We start from the raw sequence: 26451 nt of genomic DNA, 5'->3' as shown, positions 1-26451 counted from the left end.
GAAACTAGAGAAAGAAGAACAAACAAAACCCAAAGTTAGCAGAAGGAAAGAAATCATAAAGATCAGAGCAGAAATAAATGAAATAGAAACAAAGAAAACAATAGCAAAGATCAATAAAACTAAAAGTTGGTTCTTTGAGAAGATAAACAAAATTGATATGCCATTAGCCAGACTCATCAAGAAAAAGAGGGAGAGGACTCAAATCAATAAAATCAGAAATGAAAAAGGAGAAGGTACAACAGACACTGCAGAAATACAAAACATCCTAAGAGACTACTACAAGCAACTTTATGCCAATAAAATGGACAACCTAGAAGAAATGGACAAATTCTTAGAAAGGTATAACCTTCCAAGACTGAATCAGGAAGAAACAGAAAATATGAACAGACCAATTACAAGTAATGAAATTGAAACTGTGATTAAAAATCTTCCAACAAACAAAAGTCCAGGACCAGATGGCTTCACAGGTGAATTATATCAAACATTTAGAGAAGAGCTAACACCCATCCTTCTCAAACTCTTCCAAAAAATTGCAGAGGAAGGAACACTCCCAAACTCATTCTATGAGGCCACCATCACCCTGATACCAAAACCAGACAAAGACACTACAAAAAAAGAAAATTACAGACCAATATCACTGATGAATATAGATGCAAAAATCCTCAACAAAATACTAGCAAACAGAATCCAACAACACATTAAAAGGATCATACACCACGATCAAGTGGGATTTATCCCAGGGATGCAAGGATTCTTCAATATACGCAAATCAATCAATGTGATACACCATATTAACAAATTGAAGAAGAAAAACCATATGATCATCTCAATAGATGCAGAAAAAGCTTTTGACAAAATTCAACACCCATTTATGATAAAAACTCTCCAGAAAGTGGGCATAGAGGGAACCTACCTCAACATAATAAAGGCCATATATGACAAACCCACAGCAAACATCATTCTCAATGGTGAAAAACTGAAAGCATTTCCTCTAAGATCAGGAACGAGACAAGGATGTCCACTCTCACCACTATTATTCAACATAGTTCTGGAAGTCCTAGCCACGGCAATCAGAGAAGAAAAAGAAATAAAAGGAATACAAGTTGGAAAAGAAGAAGTAAAACTGTCACTGTTTGCGGATGACATGATACTATACATAGAGAATCCTAAAACTGCCACCAGAAAACTGCTAGAGCTAATTAATGAATATGGTAAAGTTGCAGGATACAAAATTAATGCACAGAAATCTCTTGCATTCCTATACACTAATGATGAAAAATCTGAAAGAGAAATTATGGAAACACTCCCATTTACCATTGCAACAAAAAGAATAAAATACCTAGGAATAAACCTACCTAGGGAGACAAAAGACCTGTATGCAGAAAACTATAAGACACTGATGAAAGAAATGAAAGATGATACCAACAGATGGAGAGATATACCATGTTCTTGGATTGGAAGAATCAACATTGTGAAAATGAGTATACTACCCAAAGCAATCTACAGATTCAATGCAATCCCTATCAAATTACCAATGGCATTTTTTACAGAGCTAGAACAAATCACCTTAAAATTTGTATGGAGACACAAAAGACCCCGAATAGCCAAAGCAGTCTTGAGGCAAAAAAATGGAGCTGGAGGAATCAGACTCCCTGACTTCAGACTATACTACAAAGCTACAGTAATCAAGACAATATGGTACTGGCACAAAAACAGAAACATAGATCAATGGAACAAGATAGAAGGCCCAGAGATTAACCCACGCACCTATGGTCAACTAATCTATGACAAAGGAGGCAAAGATATACAATGGAGAAAAGACAGTCTCTTCAATAAGTGGTGCTGGGAAAACTGGACAGTTACATGTAAAAGAATGAAATTAGAATACTCCCTAACACCATACACAAAAATAAACTCAAAATGGATTAGAGACCTAAATATAAGACTGGACACTATAAAACTCTTAGAGGAAAACATAGGAAGAACACTCTTTGACATAAATCACAGCAAGATCTTTTTTGATCCACCTCCTAGAGTAATGGAAATAAAAACAAAAATAAACAAGTGGGACCTAATGAAACTTCAAAGCTTTTGCACAGCAAAGGAAACCATAAACAAGACGAAAAGACAACGCTCAGAATGGGAGAAAATATTTGCAAATGAATCAATGGACAAAGGATTAATCTCCAAAATATATAAACAGCTCATTCAGCTCAATATCAAAGAAACAAACACCCCAATCCAAAAATGGGCAGAAGACCTAAATAGACATTTCTCCAAAGAAGACATACAGACGGCCACGAAGCACATGAAAAGATGCTCAACATCACTAATTATTAGAGAAATGCAAATCAAAACTACAATGAGGTATCACCTCACTCCTGTTAGAATGGGCATCATCAGAAAATCTACAAACAACAAATGCTGGAGCGGGTGTGGAGAAAAAGGAACCCTCTTGTACTGTTGGTGGGAATGTAAATTGATACAGCCACTATGGAGAACAATATGGAGGTTCCTTAAAAAACTAAAAATAGAATTACCATATGACCCAGCAATCCCACTACTGGGCATATACCCAGAGAAAACCGTAATTCAAAAAGACACATGCACCCGAATGTTCATTGCAGCACTATGTACAATAGCCAGGTCATGGAAGCAACCTAAATGCCCATCAACAGACGAATGGATAAAGAAGATGTGGTACATATATACAATGGAATATTACTCAGCCATAAAAAGGAACGAAATTGGGTCATTTGTTAAGACGTGGATGGATCTAGAGACTGTCATACAGAGTGAAGTAAGTCAGAAAGAGAAAAACAAATATCATATATTAATGCATGTATGTGGAACCTAGAAAAATGGTACAGATGAGCCAGTTTGCAGGGCAGAAGTTGAGACACAGATGTAGAGAATGGACATATGGACACCAAGGGGGGAAAACTGTGGTGAGGTGGGGATGGTGGTGTGCTGAATTGGGCGATTGGGATTGACATGTATACACTGATGTGTATAAAATTGATGCCTAATAAGAACCTGCAGTATAAAAAAACAAACAAAACAACTAATACTAAACTTTCATTGGGTTATTTGTATGGAAATATGTTAATATAAATGTTTCAGACATTACATGAAATTTCTAAAAATCTTATATTTGTATTTGTATGGAAATATGTTTGGAAATATGTTAATATAAATGTTTCAGACATTACATGAAAAAAAAAAAATTAAGATCCTTAGTAAGAGTAACCACATTGCAGGTGCTCATCAACTTGGAGTCAGACTACTTAGATTTACATCCTAGACCTGTCATTTCCAGCTGTGTGACCTTGGGCAAATCACATAAACTATCAGAGCCTATATTTTCATCTATTAAATGGGTCTAATAATAATAGTACCTACCTTAAAGGGTTGTTGTGAGGATGAAATGAGTTGATGCTTATAAAGTGTTCATAATAATACTCAATAAATTTTAGTATTGTAGTTTAGCAGTAGCGATACTACACACACACACACACACACACACAAATACACACATCCTCTTGGAGAAAAGTAGTATTACCAGTTGATGAATCATAAGGGCTACTAAGGGTTTGCTCTAGCAGTCGGTGCTTTTTGAGTTCAGCATGGTGCACTGGAACCATAGCTGAGCTAGGGTTCTGGAGAATCCAAGTTTTAGTTCTAATAGTAGTTCTAGCCATGGCTATAGAATTCATTTTCTGTGTAACCTTGGGAAAACTGTTTCCCCTTCACTGGCCTCAGTGGGGTGATTGCACTGCTCTAGATGTTGTCTCTGCCCTACCAGTTGAAGCACGCTTTAAGGGAAAGGATCCTATTTCAGATGGCATAAAGGAGTTAAGATAGATTTTTAAAAACTTGGCACATCTGAGGAATAGTAATTAAAGCTGCCATTTATCAAGTGCTAACTCTGCACTGGACACCATACATACCATACATTATTTCATTTAATTCTCAGAACTGCCCTGTGAGGTAGTAGTTATCCTCATTTGGCCAATGAAGAAACTGAGGCTAGAGAAGTAAGGGTTTGGAAAAGCGAAGCCACTGTTCACTTTCAGACAGCCAGTGGTGAGTGGTAAGGTAGACAGTCAAACCCAGGTCTGCCTGGCACCAAGACCACATTCTGAACCACCCTGTCATACTGCCTAGGAGCTTGATGAAAGATAGTGGGGCTGGAGAGGTGGGTCAGAGTCACTTCAGTATAATTATGGAGGAGGCATTATGGTTGTAGAGCACTCAGAGCATGTCCTAACTACCTTGCTTCCCCTAACCTAAGGTCTGTCCTTGGCGGGGCCCCAGCTAGAGTAATGCTAACGTTCCCTCCCAATCATCTAGCCCTCTGGGCTGGGAAGGGGGCTGTTTCTCCTGAGGTCCTCCCTTCCGCTTTTCCTGGCCTGGGCAGTGAGTCTCTCTTCATAGTATTTGAATCAGAGGAAACAGATAGACTGAGGAAGTGAAGAAAAAACAGGCTGCCTGGGCTCTACAAGCCAATGTAAACACTCAGTGGTTTCCTGTTGTTGCAGCCCAAAGCGTCCCATGACATCATTCCTGGCCTTTCCAGAACACACTGGCTTGGCCCAGGGCTAAGTGGCAGTCGCCCCCCTTCCCCACCAGAGTTAGATCCTCCGGAACTGAAGAACTTCTCTGGGCCAGCCATTCCCCACCTGCCTGGTCAGCCACTTAGGCCTTTCTAGCCCTATAAGGTTTTGGAGGCTACAGGCCGGACATGCTGTCCCACTTCCCAGAGGCCCAGTGGCTTATGGGTCAGAGCAAGATTTCCTAAACTGGAAAAGTTATTTTATTTCTTTTAATGGAGATTTGGAGTCAGGAGAAGGGGAGCAAGGTATGACACATAGACTGAGACAGGCCCTAACTGCTTCCTTCCCTCTCTACCTCACCCAGGGGCATACAAGTTTATTTCTCAGTGTTGGTCACAAATTCCTAGAAACAGAACTTTAAGGGCCCTTTCAAGACCTCATAGTCTAACCTTTCCATGGTGTAGATGACAGCACTGAGGCCCAGAGAGGGAAAAGGAACTGGTCCCAGTTGCACCGTTGGTCAGTACAGCATAAGCCATCCACTCCAGTGGTCTGAACTTGAGCTATCTCAAACCTGAGCAGGATGATATAGTTACAAGAGCTCTTGACAGGAAATTCAGAAACCAGGGTTCAAGCTGTAATTCCTCTATGAGAGATTAGATAAATTTCTTTTTTTCTTTGAGCCTTGGCCTAGACAGCCATAATTCAATTCAAGGCAACACATACTTATTGACAGTCTACTGTGCCTGGTGGAACTGCTGGCTCCTGGGGAAGAGAAGAAAGCATGATGAGAAGACTCCCCATTTCACAGGTTGAAATGGAAAGAAAATGAAGTGGATGGTCTAAACTCTGTAAGTGACCTAAAGCCTGTGTGGACTCCATGCTTCTGTCTCTAGGCAGAATCAAACCATAATCAGGGGTCTGGGGTCCTTCAGGGCTGCAGCCCCCTCCCCACTTCATTCACAAGGCAGCAGAGAGCTCTTATTGAGCCAGAGTTCCGTTTGCAAAAAACTTTCCCAGTTCTGGTCTCATTTAGCTGGGTACATTTGCATAGAGAGGTGGTGAGGTCCTAAATTATTGTCTGGAAATCAAGCCAAACACATTATTGTAGTTCTTACAGCCAGCAATAATTGGATTTCAAGCTGTAGCTGTGCCATGGAGCACAGGCAATTTGAAATAGTTCTTTTAATCAATCAAGTTCATCACAGCCTAGATTAGCAAGTAGAATTCAGAAACACATTTAGGGAAAAGGATGACAATTCCTGCACCCCCAAATGCATAAGACAATGTGAAGTCATTCTGTTAGCCAACAATTTAACCACAGCATGGATTAGATGAAACACACAGAAAATACAGACTCATTTAGATGCTTGGAGACACACATCCATACACAGATGCAGGAAGCTGCACATGAGCATTGGGAGACACAAAGAAACATACACTCTCAGAACAGCAGACACACAGAAAAAAAGATGCGTGCGTGCACACACACACACACACACACACACGGTCCAATGGGAAGCTACAAAAAAAGTTAGCTGTCTGGGAGTTCTGGGGGGCTACTTCCTGAACCCCTGTTCATCCTTCTCCTTCCTCCCCCAACAATCATCCTAATTCAAATCCTATAGAGTATTTTTTCCAAAGAAGTCTTAGAAAGCCATCCTCTCCTCACCACATCGATACCCACTCCCACTCCACTGCATCAGACCCGTCTATCACCAGACAACAGAAAAGATCTATCAGGGTTCCCTGATGTCAGTATCTTTCCACTAATACACTTTCCCTGAGGCAGGCTGCCTGCCAGAGGGAATCTTTCTACAGCTCAGTCCTGTTCTTGCCTCATCTCTGCTCAAAAATCCTTCCTATTCTCTCCACTGTCAGCACAAGCCAACCTGGACACCTGACATTCATGGGGCGACCAAAACCTGGAGCTCCTTGCCTCTGTTCATGCCCTCTGCTCTCCAGAAAGCAAATGGCACCTTGCCAAGCCCCTTACCCATGCTCACCCCAAGCTCTCCTGACCCTTGTGCTATTCGTTTGTACTAGAACCACTCCATCTGCACTTATCAAAATCTTACCCATGTTAGATTTTCCTGGGTTGTTTGAATTTTTCAGAAGGATGACTCCATCTTTGACATTAAAATATTTTTAATGTTTTCATCCTTTAAGGCCCAACGCTAAGGTAACCTCTTCCATGAAGTCTACCTCTAAAATCTCCCAAAAGCACTGTATAAGAGAACAGAACTTACCCCATTTAGCCTTCACAGCTTTGTGTGTCTTGGTCCTCAGAGGAGAGCCGATGGGGGAAAAGGACGAAATCCCCTCATGCTACTGCCTCCTCTGGGACAGTCAATGTGCTGGCACTCTTCTTGTGTTACTGCATTGCTCACAGTCCAACAAAGACAGACTGACAAAGCCCAGGCCTCTTCAATCTCACTCCAGCCTCTTTTTGAGTTACCTTATTCTAGTCATGAGTTTGAGTCTTGACATTGCCACTAGCTTGCTGTGTGACTACGGGCAAGTCTCAACTCCTCTCCAGCCTCAGTTTTTTCAAGGATACTTCCAGTTCTGGATTCTATTATTGCAAGATGCAGGATTTTATGCAGCTACTCCCATGAGGACATCAGAGACTAGACATGTCCACTATCTGTATTATTCTCTCTCTCTCTTTCTCTGCCACCTCCCCCTGCCTGTCTCTCTCTTCACTGTTTTCTGTTTCCTTCTCTTTTCTTTCTCTGTCTCTTTTTGTCTCTTCCTGCCTCTCTCCCTCTCCCTCTCTCTTCTCTCTCTCTCTCTCTCACTGGCTTTCTCCCTCCCTCCCCTCTCCCTTCCTCTCCTTCTCTCTCCCCTTCTATCTTTCTGTCTCTTTTTCTTCTCTCTCTTCCTCTTCTCCCTCTCTGCCCTTCTCTCTCTGCTCCCTCTTTGTTTGTTTCTCTGCCTCTTCCTTTCTGCCTCTCTCTCTTCTATGTCTCTATGTTTCTGATTCTATCTCTCTGTCTCTGCCCCACCCCCAACCCCAGGGGGTGAATCTGGCTGAATAGCTTCTAACTCAAAACAGCTCTGATGCTTCCTGAGTGTTGCTGGTGAGTAGAGGTAGAAATGAGGTCTCTCTGAGGGCCTCAGGAAGCTCAAATCCCTCACCCCTCCCCTTGAAAAGGGCTCACAGAGCCAAGGAGGAAGGCAGCAGGATGAAGGGTCTCATAGCAGAGTCATCTGGCTCCTACCCTCCAGCTTTTCACCCAAAGAGAGGGCATTGCCCACAGACCACAAAGGATCTCCATCTCCTAGATGATCTGAGCCGGAGGTTCTTAACACCCAAATGCTCCATCTTCCCACTCCCCAGCACTATCATTTTACAGATGTGAAACAGACAACAGGAAAGGAATGGCCCACCACTCCACAGTGAAGTAATGGAAGAACTAGAACTAGAATGCTGGTCTCCTGACTCCTAATCAAGTGCTCTGAAAAGATTATAAAATTGATTTAACACCATCAGTTGAAAGGCACTTTTCAGAGCATTTTGCTAGGAGAAGAGAAGGCTGAGGATAGTGATGGGTGGGGTAGAGACTTGATAGATATACAGATTGTGAATATTCAAAAACAGGGTCTAGATCTTCTTCATCTCCAGTGAAAGTTCAATATAGTGTCTGACACTGATGAATAAATGAGGGAGGGAGCTGCCATCAGGGCAGTTGGGGGACACTGATGCTTCCTCTGGGGCTCTGGGTGTTTACGTGGAAAACTTCAGAAACTTGGAAATCAAAGGATCAAGGGATTCTTTGATCAAGGGACTTGGAAATCAAGGGATCAAGGGATCAGTCTGTTCTAAACTTGTGCAGTCAAGACTTCTCCCCTCACCAGCCCCCATAAATCAGTTTCTCTTTGTAAAAGGAGTAATGATATCTGCCTCATCTGGCTCCCTGGGGCTTGGAGCAGTTGCAATGAAAGAAAAATATAGGAAAGAACCTTGACAAAAACAAGACAGCACTCTGCAAATGTGATGGCTGGGTGCTATGGTGATGTCCTAGCTAGCAATTATGTTCTCAGCAGGGGCAACTGTGGGCGCTGAATGAGTCATCCTCTCACTCTCAAACCAGAGGCCTTGAAAGGGGAGAAATGAGGTGAGCCTTTCGTTAGGAGTTTTTCCATGAAGGGGGGCCAGAACAGGGGTGGACAGAACCTTCCCCCCACACACACATGCACACTGTGCCCCAGATTCCAGCCTCTTAGGGACTAAATGTCCAGCTTAAGCAAGGACTGCAAGTATCTGCTATTTAATTCAGAGATACCAAGTCCCCAAGCCACTGGAGCTTCTGAGGCACTAAAAGTCAGAATCCCCAATTTTTCTTCAGTTTCTATTCTACAGCCAGCCTTGGGTTCTAGTTCTGACTGTAATTAATTTATTCTGTGACTTCAGGAAGATTGCATTCCCTCTCTGAGCCCTTTCCATCTATAATGTACAGGATAATCTAGATGCCTAACATTATCTTTCAAGAGTCCTGGACTAGAATTTAGAATATCTGGGTTCCAGTCCTAGCTCTGTCACAACAACCATATGACTTTAGACAAATTCATTCCTGAGCCTCAGTTTCTGAAACTATAAAATGAGGCATTTGGATTAGAGGCTTAGTGCTGTGTTTCAAGAGTTCTGGACTGAGATTTGGGAAATCTGAGTTCTAGCTCTAACTGCCAGACTGAATCATTGTCTGAGTTTAGACTGGTCTCATCCCTTCTCTGGGCCTCAACTTCTCCTACCTGTATCATACAGGGATCCAAATATAAGATGTCTAAAACACACCCTGTAGTTCTTTTTTTAAAGTTTTTTTTATTTTTGGCCATGCCACATGGCATGCGGGATCTTAGTTCCCTGTCCAGGGATTGAACCCGTGCCCCCTGCAGTGGAAGCATAGAGTCTTAACCACTGGACCACCAGAGAAGTCCCATACACTCTGATTCTGATAGCCTGTGGTTCTAGAATTTTACAAAGGCTAAAAATGAAGTGAAGGGAGGGGGAGACCACACCCTGAATAATTTCTCATAAACTAGCAGTGGTTGCCCTCTATAGGTCAGACCTGAAAGCACAGACCAAACTGGACTTGACCTGCTGAGGCCAACTCTGCCAAAAGAGCTGAGGCAGGAGTGGGGCACAGAAGACAACCAGATGTTTCACCAGAAAAAGCCAGACACATAAACTAGGGTTGGCCAGCAGACTTTCTGGCCCCTCCCTAATGAAAAGGATCCAGACAGAAGTGTGTGCTGGGAGATTGTACCTTCTTTCCCAGACAGCAGTAGCAAGAGGCTTTCCAGTGCTGTACAGAAGCCATGGCCAGTGGGGTCTCTGCCATGGGTAAAATACGTAGATTTGGGGTGATGTGGCTCAGTATTTTGGGGTGGAGTGTGACTGTGCTGTGAGGATGAGTATAAGTTAATTCTGTGACTGAGAAGTTTTCACATGTGAGACACACATATCTACCATATGCTCAAATTAAAGTGTTTAGCATCCCCATCTACTTCTTGCCCTCCTCAGAGTAGAAACAATTCATGCCTTTGCAGAAGACCCAGTATGACCTTAGTACAAAAATGAGAACCTAAATCATAAGGAGAATAAATACTGGAAAATGCTCAGTATTTGGGGAAGGCCCTAAGGTTCAAGGGATTTGTGGGCTTAGTCTTAGAGTTTCACTACATTTGGGACAACCTGTGGACTCATTCTTGCAGGGCATTATGTGCTGGAGACTTAGGATGAATTCAGATATACGGTTCTGTTACAGAAATAGGCACAGACTAAGTCTTTTATTGCTGTCATTCTATGTTCCATTATAGAAGTACTAGGCAAGTCACGAAACCATATACTCCCCCACCCTCCTTCTTGGTTAAAAAGTCTGACCATCCAATGCAGATTCAAGGGGGAACACAAAGGAAGACAGTGTTCTCATGTGACAGAGGTGGTTGCAGCTCTAGTTCTGCTCCTGACTCATTATATAAACCAGGTCAAGTCCCAGCCTCTTTCTGGGTCTCAGTTTCCCCACCTGAAACAGGAGGATGTTGGACTTGATGAGCTCTCAGTTTTCTCCCAGCCCTGACATTGTACCTCATTCTCTTTATAATGTTCTGTTACATTCTTTTCCTACCCAAATAGGGCCCAGCCATTCCCTGAGGTCTTCCAAGGCTCTCCCTGACATCCTAACCCCACCTCCATCCCCTCATCCCACTGCTACCACTGCTGCTGCCTACAGTGGGATACAGTCTTCTCTACTTTTGGTTGGAAATTCTAATCATCCACTTCTGATGCTGGCGAGTTAACAAAGATTGATACAGTATTCCTCTGAAGTGACAGAACTCCCAGCTCTGCCAGTACCTCTGCATGCCCTTGGGAAAATCCTCTCCCTTCGCTACACCTCATTTTTCCCATTTTTAACTTAAGGGCAGTGGACTAGAATTGTCTCTGAAAGCAGCTAACTGTTCCAACATCTTTCACTACTAGGTAATGGGAAGATGGAGATTGTCTTTGATGTTTTGTCATACTCTTGATCTTCTTTCAGTGCTTCTTAAATGGAAACCTCTCCTTCCTCAACCTCCCACCTATGATAAGAGTTTCTGCCACCATGCCCTAAACAGGAAAGCCAGCCTTCCATTACACTTCCTCAACTCCTGGACCTGTCTCCTTCCTCGCCCTACCCTGTTCCCACCACAAACAAAAAGTTCTTCTTTCCTAGTCAAGGTGTCTGTGAGTAATACTAGTTTATTGTGAGGAACACATACAATAAAGATAGAAACTGCTTTTTACCCTATCAAATTATTTGTCCACACATCTTGTCATTAGTTTATTACACCACCCCTATCCCTGATGATTCCCATAGTCTACTGTCAGAGGAACCACAGATGGACCCTGGAATGGAGACTTCAAAGGATATTTTATTTAAAAGTTTTGTAAACAGAATTAAGCTCACAGCTTCAGCAACAGTGAGAGCTCAATTCAACCTCCCAGCTCAGCCTAGTTGCCTGGGGCACTTCCTCAGACACCCCAGTGACTTGACTTGAAGTCAGACCTGAGTAGGTCCCTTCTCTCCTTCCTGGAAGCCAGTTCAAAGAGAGGTGCATGGTTGTGGGCACCACAGGAAAAGCCAGGAGGGAAGAGCATGCAGGTAGTAGAAAGAGGAGGGGGAAAGGAGAGGGAGGAGAAGAAAAGGTAGGAAGGTGGGAATATTCAGTAGCAGCAAGGATTGGAGGTAGACCCGTTGTGGGTACTGAAAAGTGTTTAGAAGAAATTTAAAAAAAAAAAGAATTGTAAATGAGTGAAAATCCAAAAATATGTAAAAAATCTTGAACAGAAAATCACTTGCTTATTCTTGCCAACAAATCCAATTTCCTCCTTCCCATCTATGTAATATGCAATGATAACATTTCGTGTCTATTAGTGACTATATATTGTTATTGTAGCTGAAATAGCGTGGCTAATAATGACTAATATATCATGGTTAATGATGGTTAATACTATATCTAAAATATTATTAAAAAGTCAGAGATGGGAAGGAGAGGGGAGGAGTGGGGAAGGACAAAATGGGATGAAGAGGAGGTTATAGAGTTAGAGTGCTACTCTGGGTTCAGACCTGAGTGACTCTCATCTGTTTAATGTCTCTGAGAATCTTCAAAGGCCCCTTTATGATTCTAAAGAGCATTTGTGCCAGGAGCAGTACAGGGAGCAATGTTACAATCCGGCTATGCCTGGGCACTGCTGGTACCATTCACCATCAATACCTATAACCAGTCAGATATCCACAGCCAATCACCAATGATATCCATAGGTGACTGATGTTAATATTCTATTGCTACCATCACTCAAAATTCCCCCATCTAGACTACAGTCTAGTTGGGGGACTGGGATTAAGTAATAGGAAAGGAGAACTTGTTGAGAGGGGGATATAGCACCAGTCCAGGAAGAACTATCCTCTATCCCTCCTGGTCACTCTAAGATTAAGAGAAAAGTCTAGGGTGGGGCAGGAGGAAGCTGAAGCCTAGCTGGCCTTACCCCTAAGCTGCCTCCTTCAGGGTGCCTCCCTAATGATGGGAAGGAGTCTACCTTTCAGGCCATGGCTAGCTGATCCTGACTAGCAGGGATTGCCATGACCTGGGACTACTCTTGAAGGATTCTTTGCCAAATCCAAAGCCAGAAACCCTTATCTGTAACCAAAAACTGACAATAGGAAGGAAGGGAAGGTGGGATATACCCGTCTAGACCACTGGGCCCATCACAGGATCCCACTGGGCCTTGGTTTCTGGCGAGCCAGGGCTACAGCATAATAGCACTGGAAGCAGACTAGGAGCACAGGCACCAGCAAGACACTGGTGCACAAGCCCACAATGGCTGTGACAGCAGCAGTGAGCTGGCACAGAGCAGAGAGAGGGTAGACATCTCCATAGCTGACAGTGGTGAGAGTTATGACAGTCCACCAGAGACATGTAGAAATGTCTCCAAAGTGAGGCTCACCCTGACCTCGGGTGGACATACTCAAGAGCTCCCCATAGAGGAAGAGAAAGCCAAAGAATAAGATCTCAGCCACCCAAATCAGGAGAAAGGCACACAGAGGACATAGAGAGAACGAATGGCCCCGAGCATTAGGCTGAGACAGGGTTGCCATTCAGCCTTGTCACCCACTACCAGTTCCACCAGCACAGGGAACAGACAGAAGATATAGGCTAGATTGAGAGGGCTACACATGAAGTGCACCTTATCAGGGCAGGAAATAGCACGGGCAAAGAGCTCAGCTCCAAACCAAAGGGCACAGAGTAGATCCAGGTAGAGCAGGTCGGGGGCACAGTGGTAAACGAGACCATTGTTCTGCTGCTGCTGCTGCTGCTGTTTTTTCCCCTGCCCTCACCCCATGTCCCATAGGAGTGAAGTTGGCAGAGAAGTAATCCAGCTGGACCTCTGTCTCCTGGAAGAAGATGACCAGAGCACACACGGCAAAGAGTGTGGAGATCATAGAAAAGCACTGGGGAAAAAGAGGCATGTCAGAAGTACCCCCATTTACCAGCCATCCCACCTCTCTAACTAGACTCCCACCCTTCTTCCCTCCCCCCTTTTTGGAGATTCCCTCAAATTGTCCTGGGCATCTGTTCAGATTCAGGTCCCAAACACCATGCCAAGTGTGTAGCCATTGTGGCAACTTGACAGGGTCTTTTGGGAGTACAAATGTCTAGCATGGCACCGCACAATGTTAGTGAGTTACCTTGGCCCCTAGGGAAGACTGGGGTTGGTCAAGAAGCACCCAGAGCCATGGCTTCCAAGTATTCCGCAGTCTCTGGCCTTCAATGGGGTTCCACTGAAGGCGCTCATCCATGTGGGCATTCTCACAGGCCTCCCAAGATAGGAAGTCCTGGGTTTGGGTGTCCTTGCCACTCAGCTTAAGCCAGCAGCAAGGTGCCAGCGGAGCTTCCACCAGGCCCCAATAAGCCTCCTCTAGGACATCCCGACAAACATTGACAGGGCAGTGCAGCTGCTGGGTACCATAGCCAGCACATAGCCAAAGAGCTCAGGATTTTGGTCAAAGAAAAACTCTTGAATTGGTGGACCCTGAGCAGCTGGGGTGCCAGGTTGGGGTGGCTCGGTCAACTTGTAGAGGCAGGTGCCTGGAAAGGCCCACAAGGTGCTGTCGTAGGTCTCATGACACGTGCCCCCCACGTTCAGGATCAGTTTATCGTCCGAGCCCTCCATGACCAACCGTGAGCCTGCTTCTTGGCTGGCTCTGATCCACTAGCAAGAGGAGGGATGACAGGGTTTATGACGGGGTCCTCCTGCCTTCCTCTCCCCTCCCAGGCTTGGCCAGAGCAGGGAAGGGGCTGAGGGCCACAAAAGTGATGTGGTAGCCCAGGCACCCAAGAGAAACTACCCCAGGCATGGAGCTGGGGATGTCTCTTCCTTCTGGGTCTTCGGGAATCAGGAGGACAGACAGCTCTCAGGTGTGGTCACAGTGTCTAGCCAGAATCTCTCTTGGGCCCAGCAATTCCAAGAGAAAAACCAGCCTAGCATGGAAACAGATGTCTTTCAGAGGCTCTTGGGAGACACCTGGCCTGGTGACTCTGAGAGAACAATTGTGCCACGGTATACAGCAGGGTAAGTCACAGACAGGCAAACACAGACTAAATGGCCAAGATGGGGACAGGGATGTCTCTCAATCCTCTGCCCCTCACTTTGAAAACTTGGAACAGTGATGGGGTGGGGTGAGGGAGGGAATAAAAAAGGGGTACTGAGGGAGGCTAAGGGCAGGGAATGGGGAGTGAAGATAGGGATGACAGGGGAAGTTGGAGGGCCTTAGAGATCCCTAGGCCTCCACAGGGAGTAGGAAGTGCCTGACTTGAGAAACTGGCTGGGGGGTCGGCAGACCTGACAGCGATGGTTTTTGACTCCAACTCCCCTGGCACCAGGTCTCGGGCACTCCTCAGCAGCACTACCAGCACCACCAGCACTAGCAGGAGAAGCAGCAGCCTCTGTGGATCTCTCTACTGGGCGCCCTAAAATTGCTTTGGGCTTAATGAGTTCCTTGCCTGGGAACAGAAAGGAGTAAGAACAGAGTTGGGCGGGGGGAGAAGAGAGACAGAAGGTGGGAGGAGCACAGAAAAGCAAACCAAAGGAGTCAAAACACCTACACAGATCAACATTTCAGTGTTCCCTACCCCCTGACAGGCAGTCTGCTGGGGCCTCCTGTGTTTGTTTGTCCCTGAGGGCTAAAAAGGAAGAGGGCACAGGCAGCCACCTCTAGTTTGGGAACCTCAAACCCCTACCCCCAATTGCCCCCACTCCTTAGTCAGCCTTTGCTCACTCACTTGGTTGTTTTGCGTGGTCCACGAATACTGGCAGTGAAGGGATGGGCGGCTGGCTGGGCGTTGGGGCCAGTGACGCTGGGACGGGTGGTGTAGCCAGCATTGCTGCCACCTCTGGAGTTTGTGACTGCTCCTGCATGGAGAGGTCCCAGGACCAGGGTGTGCTCATGGAAGAGCTGGCGAGGACGTGGGGTTTTCCAGGAGCCTCTTGCTCCTGCTGTGGCCAGAGGAGCAAGTACTGAGAGGCAACGATCTGATTCAAGACTGTATGTGTTCCTGCCTGCTTGCTTAGGGAGGCTGTCCTGGCCTCCAGCCTGCAGGGAATCAGACAAGAGACCCTGGCCAACTTTGCTGCTCCTCCTTCCTCCCCCGGGCTCAGTTCCAGCCCAGAGCAGAGGGAGGGGAGGAGGCAGCTGGAGGGAAAACAGGAAGTTAGGTGGTCAGGCTCCAGGCAAGAGGCCACCTCACAAGACCAGTTAATCCAGTTAATATTTCAACAACTCTCTCCCCCAATTACAACCAACCCAGCCCCACTTTAATATTTTGAAAACTTTCTCTTCCCCTCCCCCTCCCCCATCTCCATTACAGTTCTCCTATCAGAAGCCTGCAAAGGAGAAAGGGGTGTGGGAGGAGGGAGAAGTGAGAACCAGAAGATAGCCTGGGAGGCCAGATGTGTTCCTGGTTATATACAGCTGTTTCTGCCCACTCATTTTTCTTCCCTTTTCTCCAGACACCCTGGTGCCAAGGATGGGGGTAGGAATGGGTGAAGGGGAAGGGCAGGGGAGCAAGACACCTCAGAGAGAAGCTTGCTTGTCTATGGCCTATGCCAGGATTGGCAGAGGCTCCAGCCCCCTGGGACAAGCCACATCTCCCTCCCCTCTCCCACAACCTCTGCCTCCAGGAATCCTTCCTGGGAATTGGGCCAGTCTCCTATTTTGCTGCTGATGAGAGTTTGCCAGTGGAGCACCCAGATGATCCTAAATTCCAAGATAGCCCTCACTCCCACCCTTTGGCCCAGCCTCCATGCCTCTTTCCCATCACTAGACCAGAAGTTCCCAGGAGGAATGAAGATTCTTACCACAATCCAACACCCTCCCCAACTCTTCCTTTTCAGCCCATCCCTCAGAGCCAGGGCCTTGTTGGATTGAGAGTTTCAAGACATGGCTCCCCTCCTCCCTCTTGGTCACTGCCTTACTGTGGGGCTGCTGTGAGGGAGGGTCACTGCAGTGGACTTCATGGTGAGAATGGAGGGAGGAAAGGTGGTGGTGACAAACACAGCCGTGTCAGGCCTTAGTTCTACAAAGCCGAATTCTTACCTCAGCCAAAGAGGGCAGAAAATAACTTGGGCACTTTACAAGTGGGAAGGGTAGCAGCAGCAGCTTCCTCTCTCACTCCATCCATCCCTGCCCCTTTCCCCTCAAATGTCCTGCCCCTTATCCACACTAGCCCATTTGCTTTTTGAGTCCCTAAACCAGCCAGTCTTGGGACTTCCCTGGTGGTCTAGTGGTTAAGACTCATGCTTCCACTGTAGGGGGCACGGGTTCAATCCCTGTTCAGGGAAGTAAGATCCCACATGCCATGCGGTGTGGCCAAAAAAAAAAAAAAAAGTCCTAAACCAGCCAGCCTCTTTTTTCTTTTCTTTTCTTTTTTTAACTTTTTATGTTGGAGTATAGCTGATTAACAATGTTGTGATAGTTTCAGGTTCACAGCAAAGGGACTCAGCCATACATATACATGTATCCATTCTCTCCCAAACTCCCCTCCCATCCAGACTGCCACATAACATTGAACAGTGTTCCCCATGCTACACAGTAGGTCCTTGTTGGTTATCTATTTTAAATATAGCAGTGTGTACATGTTGAACCCAAACTCCCTCTTTCCCCCTTCGTCCCCACCTGGTAACCGTAAGTTCATTCTCTAAGTCTGTGAATCTGTTTCTGTTTTGTAAATAAGTTCATTTGTATCATTTCTTTTTAGATTCTGCATATAAGGGATATCATACAATATTTCTCTTTGACTTACTTCACTCATTATGACAATCTCGAGGTCCATCCATGGTGCTGCAAATGGCATTATTTCATTCTTTTTAGTGGCTGAGTAATATTCCATTGTGTGTGTGTGTGTGTGTGTGTGTGTGTATGTATATATATATATATGTATATATATATGTGTATATATATATATATATATATATATATATATATATATATATATATATACATATATATACACAACATCTTCTTTATCCATTCCTCTGTCGATGGACATTTACATTGCTTCCATGTCTTGGCTACTATAAACAGTGCTGCAATGAACACTGGGGTGCATGTATCCTTTCCGACCATGTTTTTCTCCAGATATACGCCAAGGAGTGGTATTGCAGGGTCATACAGTAGCTCTATCTTTAGTTTTTTAAGGAACTTCCATACTGTTCTCCATAGTGGCTGTACCAGTTTACATTCCCACCAACAGTGTAGGAGTGTTGCCTTCTCTCCACATCCTCTCCAGCATTTATTGTTTGTGGATTTTTTAATGATAGCCATTTTGACTGGTGTAAGGTGATATCCCATTGCAGTTTTGATTTGCATTTCTCTAATAATTAGCAACGTTGAACATCTTTTCATGTGCCTATTGGTCATCTGTATGAGTTCTTTGGAGAAATGTATATTTAGGTCTTCTGTCCATTTTTTGATTGGGTTGTTTGTTTTGATGATATTAAGCCTCATGAGCTGTTCATAAATTTTGGAGACTAATCCCTTGTCGGTCACATCATTTGCAAATATTTTCTCCCAATCTGTGGGTTGTCTTTACGTTTTGTTTATGGTTTCCCTTGCTGTGCAAAAGCTTTTGAGTTTAATTAGGTCCTATTTGTTTATTATTGTTTTTATTTCCATTATTCTGGCAGATGGATCAAAAAAGATATTGCTGTGATTAATGTTAGAGAGTGTTCTGCCTATGATTTCCTCTAGTAGTTTTATAGTGTCCTGTCTGACATTCAGGTCTTTAATCCATTTTGAGCTTATTTTTGTGTATGGTGTTAAAGAATGATCTAATTTCATTTTTTTACATGTACCTGGCGAGTTTTCCCAGCACCATTTGTTGAAGAGATTGTCTTTCCACCATTGGGTAGTCTTGCCTCCTTCGTTGTAGATTAATTGACTGTAGGTGCGTGGGTTTATTTCTGTGTTTTCTTTTTTTTCTTTTTTTAATTTTTATTCTTATTTTTATTTTTTAAAAATTCATTAATTAGTTTATTTATTTATTTTGGGTCTTCGTTGCTGTGCACAGGCATTCATTAGTTGTGGCGAATGGGGGCTACTCTTTGTTGCAGTGCATGGGCTTCTTGTTGCAGTGTCTTCTTGCTGCAGAGCACAGGCTCTAGGCATACAGGCTTCAGTAGCTGTGGCACGTGGGCTCAGTAGTTGTGGCTCATGGGCTCTAGAGTGCAGGCTCAGTAGTTGTGGCACACGGGCTTAGTTGCTCTGTGACATGTGGAATCTTCCCAGACCAGGTCTCGAACCCATGTCCCCTGCATTGGCAGGCGGATTCTTAACCACTGTGCCACCAGGGAAGTCCCTATTTTTATTTTTTTAAACATCTTTATTGGAGTATAATTGCTTTACCAATGGTGTGTTAGTTTCTGCTGTATAACAAAGTGAATCAGCTATACATATACATATATCCCCATATCTCCTCCCTCTTTCATCACCTTCCCATCCTCCCTATCCCACCCCTCTAGGTGGACACAAAACACTGAGCTGCTCTCCCTATGCTATGCGGCTGCTTCCCACTAGCTATCTATTTTACATTTGGTAGTGTATATATGTCCACGCCACTCTCTCACTTCTTCTCAGCTTACCCTTCCCCCTCTCCGTGTCCTCAAGTCCATTCTCTATGTCTGAGTCTTTATTCCTGTCTTGCCCCTAAGTTCTTCAGAAGCACTTTGTTTTTTTAGATTCCATATATGTGTGTGTGTGTGTGTGTGTGTGTGTGTGTGTGGGTGTGTGTGTTAGCATATGGTATTTGTTTTTCTCTTTCTGATTTACTTCACTCTGTGTGATAGTCTCTAGGTCCATCCACCTCACTACAAATAACTCAGTTTCGTTTCTTTTTATGGCTGAGTAATATTCCATTGTATATATGTGCCACATCTTCTTTATCCATTCATCTGTCGATGGACACATAGGTTGCTTCCATGTCCTGGCTATTGTAAATAGAGCTGCAATGAACATTGTGGTACATGACTCTTTCTGAATTATGGTTTTCTCAGGGTATATGCCCAGTAGTGGGATTGCTGGGTCATATGGCAGTTCTATTTTTAGTTTTTTAAGGTATCTCCATACTGTTCTCTATAGTGGCTGTATCAATTTACATTCCCACCAACAGTGCAAGAGGGTATAATTCTGGGCTTTCTATCCTGTTCCATTGATCTATATTTCTATTTTTTGCCAGTACCATACAGTTTTGATGACTATAGCTTTGTAGTGTAGTTTGAAGTCAGGAATCTGATTCCTCCAGCTTCGTTTTTCTTTCTCAAGATTGCTTTGGGTATTTGGAGTCTTTTGTCTCTCCATACAAATTTTAAGATTTTTTTGTTCTAGTTCTGTGAAAAATGCCATTGGTAGTTTGATGGGGATTGCATTGAATCTGTAGATTGCCTTGGGTAGTATAGTTATTTTGACAATATTGATTCTTTCAATCCACGAACATGGTATATCTTTCCATCTGTTAGTGTCTTTTTCAATTTCTTTCATCAGCATCTTATAGTTTTTGGAGTACAGGTCTTTTGTCTCCTAGGTAGGCTTATCCTTAGGTATTTTATCCTTTTTGATGCAATGGTAAATGGGATTGTTTCTTGAATTTCTCTTTCTGATCTTTTGTTGTTAGTGTATAGAAATGCAACAGATTTCTCTGTGTTAAATTTGAAACCCACAACTTTACCAAATTCATTGATGAGCTCTAGTATCTTTCTGGTAGTGTCTTTAGGAGCTTCTATGTATAGTGTCATGTCATCTGCAAACAGTGACTGTTTAACTTCTTCTTTTCCAATTTGGATTCCTTTTATTTCTTTTTCGTCTCTTATTGCCGTACCTAGGACTTCCAAAACTATGTTGAATAAAAATGCTGAGAATGGACATCCTTGTCTTGTTCCTGATCTTAGAGGAAATGTTTTCAGCTTTCCACCATTGAGTATGATGTCAGCTGTAAGTTTGTTGTATATGGCCCTTATTATGTTGAGGTACGTTCCCTCTATGCCCACTCTCTGGAGAGTTTTTATCATAAATGGGTGCTGAATTTTGTCAAAAGCTTTTTCTGCATCTACTGAGATGAACTTATGGCTTCTATTCTTCAATTTGTTGATGTGGTGTATCATGCTGATTGATTTGCGGATACTGAAAAATCCTTACATACCTGGGATAAATCCCACTTGATCATGGTATCTGATCCTTTTAATGTGTTGTTGGATTCTGTCTGCTAGTATTTTGTTGAGGATTTTTGTGTCTATGCTCATCAGAGATATTGGCATGTAATTTTCTTTTTTTGTGGCATCTTTGTCTGGTTTTGGTATCAGGGTGATGGTGGCCTCATAGAATGAGTTTGGGAGGCTCCCTTGCTCTGCAATTTTTTGGAACAGTTTCAGAAGGATAGGTGTTAGCCCTTCTCTAAATGTTTGATAGAATTTGCCTGTGAAGCCATCAGGTCCTGGACTTCTGTTTGTTGGGAGTTTTTTAATCACAGTTTCAATTTCAGGGCTTCTGATTGGTCTGTACATATTTTATATTTCTTCCTGGTTCAGTCTTGGGAGACTGTACCTTTCTAAGAATTTGTCCAGTTCTTCCAGGTTGTCCATTTTATTGGCATACAGTTGCTCATAGTAGTCTCTTATGATCCTTTGTATTTCTGTGGTGTCAGTTGTAACTTCTCCTTTTTCACTTCTAATTTTATAGATTTAAGTCCTCTCCCTGTTTTTCTTAATGAGTCTGGCTAAAGGTTTATCAATTTTGTTTACCTTTTCAAAGAACAAGCTTTTAGTTTTATTGATCTTTGCTATTGTTTTCTTAGTCTCTATTTTATTTATTTCTTCTCTGATCTTTATGATTTCTTTCTTTCTACTAACTTTGGGTTTTGTTTGTTCTTCTTTCTCTAGTTGCTTTAGTTGTAAGGCTAAGTCGTTTATTTGAGATTTTTCTTGTTTCCTGAGGTAAGATTGTATAGCTATAAACTTCCCTCTTAGAACTGCTTTTGCTGCATCCCATAGGTTTTGGATCATTGTGTTTTCATTTTCATTTGTCTCTAGGTATTTTTTGATTTCCTCTTTGATGTCTTCAGTGATCCATTGGTTGTTTAGTAGCATATTGTTTAGCCTCCAAGTGTTTGTGGTTTTTTTAGTTTTTTTTTTCTTGTAGTTTATTTCTAATCTCATAGTGTTGTGATCAGAAAAGTTACTTGATGTGATTGCAATTTTCTTAAATTTAATGAGGCTTGGCTTGTGGCCCAGCATGTGGTCAATCCTGGAGAATGTTCCATATGCACTTGAGAAAAATGTGTATTCTGCTGCTTTTGGATGGAATGCTCTATAAATATCAGTTAAGTCATGTGGTCTAATGTGTCATTTAAGGCCTGTGTTTCCTTATTGATGTTCTGTCTGGATGATCTGTCCATTGATGAAACTGGGGTGTTAAAGTCCCCCACAGTTATTGTGTTACTGTCTATTTCTCCCTTTATGGTTGTTAGTACTTGTCTTATATATCGAGGTGCTCCTATATTGGGTGCATATATATTTACAATTGTTATATCTTCTTCTTGGATTGATCCCTTGATCATTATGTAGTGTCCTTCTTTGTCTCTTACAACAGTCTTTATTTTAAAGTGTATTTTGTCTGATATGAGTGTTGCTATTCCAGCTTTCTTTTGATTTCCATTTGCGTGGAATACCTTCTTCCAACCCCTCACTTTCAGTCTGTATGTGTCTCTAGGTCTGAGGTGGGTCTCTTGTAGACAGCATATATATGGGTCTTGTTTTTGTATCCACTCAGCCAGTCTATGTCTTTTGTTTGGCACATTTAATCCATTTACCTTTATGGTAATTATTGATATGTGTATTCCTATTGCCATTTTCTTAATTGCTTTTGGTTTGTTTTTGCCGGTCTTTTTTCTTCCCTTCCTCTTTTGTTTTTTTCTCTTGTGGTTTGATGACCGTCTTTAGTGTTGTGTTTGGTTTACTTTTTCTTTTGTGTGTGTATATCTACTGTAGTTTTTGGGTTTGCTGTTCCCATGAGGTTTTGACATAAGAGTCTATATGTGTACAAGATTTTTTTTTAAGTTGCTTGTCTCTTTCCTGCCTAGAGGACTTCCTTTAGCATTTGTTGCAAAGCTGGTCTGGTGCACTGAATTCTCTTAGCTTTTGGTTGTTTGTAACGCTTTTGATTTCTCCATCATATCTTAACTGGGTCTTGCTCTGGTGGGCGGGGCTGTGCTCAGTAATACTTTAATCCACTTGTCTGCTGATGGGTGGGGCTGTGTTCCCTCCTTGTTAGTTGTTTGACCTGAGGCAACCCAGCACTGGAGCCTACAGGTTATATAGTGGGGTTAGTGGCAGGCTCCAGGAGGGCTTACACTTAAGGATACTTCCCAGAACTGCTGCTGCCAGTACCCTTGCCCTCGCAGTGAGCCACAGCTGCCTCCTGCCTCTGCAAGAGACCCTCCAACACGAGCAGGTAGGTTTGGTTCTGTCTCCTATGGGGTCACTGCTCCTTTTCCCGGGTCCTGGTGCACACAAGACTTTGTGTGTGCCCTCCAAGAATGGATTCTCTGTTTCTCCCAGTCCTGTGGTGTCCCTGCAATCAAATCCCACTGGCCTTCAAAGTCAGATTTCCTGGGGATCCCTAGTCCCATTGCCAGACTCCCAGTCTGAGAAGCCTGACATGGGGCTCAGAACCTTCAATCCAATGGGAGAACTTCTGTGGTATATTTGTTCTCCAGTTTGTGGGTTGCCCAACCAGTGGTTATGGGATTTGATTTTATCGTGATTGCACCCCTCCTACCGTCTCATTGCAGCTTCTCCTTTGTCTTTGGATGTGAGGTATCTTTTTTGGTGGGTTCCAGCGTCTTCCTGTCGATTGTTGTTCAGCAGTTAGTTGTCATTTCGGTGCTCTTGAAAAATGAGGTGAGTGTACTTCCTTCTACTCCACCACCTTGAACCAATCTCCCCCAGCCAGTCTCTTAATAACTGTCCCATGCCCTCCAGCTATCTATCGAGTAGACTACTTATTCTTCCATACCCATCTCCAATGCCACCTCTTTGGGGGAAATTTCTTGAATCCTCCCTAAGACAACGTCCTGTCCTCTGCACTCTCACAACTTGCCTTGGATTTTTTTTTTTCTAGAGTAATTTTCATACTAGAACATAATTATGTATGTGTCCATTGCCCCATTGTATCCATTTTCTAATTGATGCTGTAACAAAGTGCCACACACAACATAAATGGACCAGTGAGACCATCAGGGTGGCAGAGGAGTAAGATGCAGAGATCACCTTCCTCCCCACAAATACATCAGAAATACATCTACATGTGAAACAACTCCTATAGAACACCTACTGAACGCTGGCAGAAGACCTCAGACTTCCCAAAAGGCAAGAAACTCCACATGTACCTGGCTAGGGCAAAAGAAAAAAGAAAAAAAGAGACAAAAGATTAGGGACAGGACCTGCACCTCTGGGAGGGACCTATGAAGGAGGAAAAGTTTCCACACACTATGAAGCCCCTTCACTGGTGGAGACAGGGGGTGGCAGGGGGGAAACTTAAGAGCCACAGAGGAGACCTCAGCAATATGGGTGCAGAGGGCAAAGCGGATAGATTCCTGCACAGAGGATCAGGGCCAACCAGCACTCATCAGCCTGAGAGGCTTGTTTGTTTACCCACCAGGGCGAGTGGGGTCTGGGAGCTGAGGCTCAGGCTTCGGTGGTCAGATCCCAGGGAGAGGACTGGGGTAGGCTGCATGAACACAGCCTGAAGGAGGCTAGTGCACAACAGCTAGCTGGGAGGGATCCAGGAAAAAGTCTAGAACTGCCTAAGAGGCAAGAGACTGTTGTTTCAAGGTACGCAAGGAGAGGGGATTCAGAGCAGCACCTAAACGAGCTCCAGAGACGGGTGCAAGCTGTGGCTATCAGCGCAGACCCCAGAGACAGGCATGAAACGCTAAGGCTGCTGCTACAGCCACCAAAAAACCTGTGTGAAAGCACAAGTCGCTATCCACAGTGCAGCCCACCACTGGCAGGGTCCCAAGATACAGGGACAACTTCCCCAGAACACACTGCCTGCCTCAGGCTGTTGCAACGTCATGCTGGCCTCTGCTGCCGCAGGCTCGACCCGCTTTCCATACCCATCCTTACCCCCGGCCTGAGTCAGCCAGAGCCCCTTAATCAGTTGCTACATTAACCCTGTCCTGTCTGGGCAAAGAACAGATGCCCTCAGGCGACCTACATGCAGAGGCAGGGCCATATCCAAAGCGGAAACCCAGGAGCTGTGCGAAAAAAGAAAAGAAAGGGAAATTTCCCCCAGCAGCCTCGGGAGCAGTGGATTAGATCTCCATAATCAATGTGATGTACCCAGCATCTCTGGAATACCTGAATAGACAACGAATCATCCCAAAATTGAGGCAGTGGACTTTGGGAGCAACTATAGACTTGGGGTTTGCTTTCTGCATCTAATTTGTTTCTGGTCTTATGTTTATCTTAGTTTAGTATTTAGAGTTTATTATCATTGGTAGATTTGTTTATTGATTTGATTGCTCTCTTCCTTTATATATAGATAGATAGATGATAGATAGATAGATAGATAGATAGATAGATATTCTTTTCTTTTTCTCTTTTTGTGAGTGTGTATGAGTATTCTTCTTTGTGTGATTTTGTCTGTACAGCTTTGCTTTTACCATTTGTCCTAGAGTACTTTCTGTCCATTTTTTGTTTGTTTGTTTTGTTTTGTTTTGTTTGTATAGTTCTTAGCACTTGTTATCATTGGTGGATTTGTTTTTTGCTTTGGTTGCTCTTTTTTTTCCTTCTTTCTTTTTTTTTCTTATTACTTGTTAATTTCTTAATTTTTAATAAGTTTTTTATTTCTTATTTTAATAACTTTTAATTTCATTTTCTTTTCTGTCTTTCTCTCTTTATACTTTTTTCTTTCTTTCTCGCTTTCTTTCTTTCCTTCTTACTTTCTTTCCTTCTTTCTTTCCTTCCTTTCCTCACTTTTCTTGTGAGCCGTGTGGCTGACAGGGTCTTGGTGCTACAACAAGGTGTCAGGCCTGTGCCAATAAGGTGGGAGAGCCGAGTTCATAATATTGGTGCACCAGAGACCTCCCAGCTCCATGTAATATCAAACAGCAAAAGCTCTCCCAGAGATCTCCATCTCAATGCTAAGACCCAGCTCCACTCAACGACCAGCAAGCTACAGTGCGGGACACCGTATGCCAAACAACTAGCAAGACAGGAACACAACCACACCCATTAGCAGAGAAGCTGCCTAAAATCATGATAAGGTCACAGACACCCCAAAACACACTGCCAGACGTGGTCCTGCCCACCAGAAAGACAAGATCCAACCTCATCCACCAGAACACAGGCACCAGCCACCTCCACCAGGAGACTTACACAACCCACTGAACAATGGGAACTACGAAGCTGCAGTCTGAGAAAAGGAGACCCCAAACACAGTAAGTTGAGCAAAATGAGAAGACAAACACACAGCAGATGAAGGAGCAAGGTAAAAACCCAACAGACCAATCAAATGAAGAGGAAATAGGCAGTCTACCTGAAAAATAATGCAGAGCAATGATAGTAACCATGATCCAAAATCTTGTAAATAGAATAGAGAAAATACAAGAAACTTTTAACAAGGACCTAGAAGAACTAAAGAGCAAACAAACAATGATGAACAACACAATAAATGAAATTAAAAATTATCTAGACGGAGTCAAGAGCAGAATAACTAAGGCAGAGAAACGGATAAGTGACCTGGAAGATAAAATAGTGGAAATAACTACCAAGAGTAAGAGGGCAGACAGCAGAAGCAAGAAC

General features: G+C 43.7%; 1 pseudogene across 1 annotated transcript; it reads right to left on the bottom strand.

The window, feature by feature from the left end:
• Positions 1 to 3223: 3223 nt before the first annotated feature.
• On the bottom strand, positions 3224 to 26033 carry LOC309651890 (voltage-gated potassium channel KCNC4-like; annotated as a pseudogene). The gene is made up of 2 exons (XR_014268760.1): positions 13787 to 26033; positions 3224 to 13549 (listed from the first exon to the last, which is right to left on the bottom strand). The product of XR_014268760.1 is annotated as a voltage-gated potassium channel KCNC4-like (transcript).
• Between the last annotated feature and the right edge of the window lie 418 nt (positions 26034 to 26451).

Source organism: Balaenoptera physalus (genome assembly GCF_965194825.1).
Source record: "Balaenoptera physalus genome assembly, chromosome: X".
In the NCBI taxonomy this organism is placed as follows: domain Eukaryota; kingdom Metazoa; phylum Chordata; class Mammalia; order Artiodactyla; family Balaenopteridae; genus Balaenoptera; species Balaenoptera physalus.
This window is presented reverse-complemented; position numbering and strand designations above follow the sequence as displayed.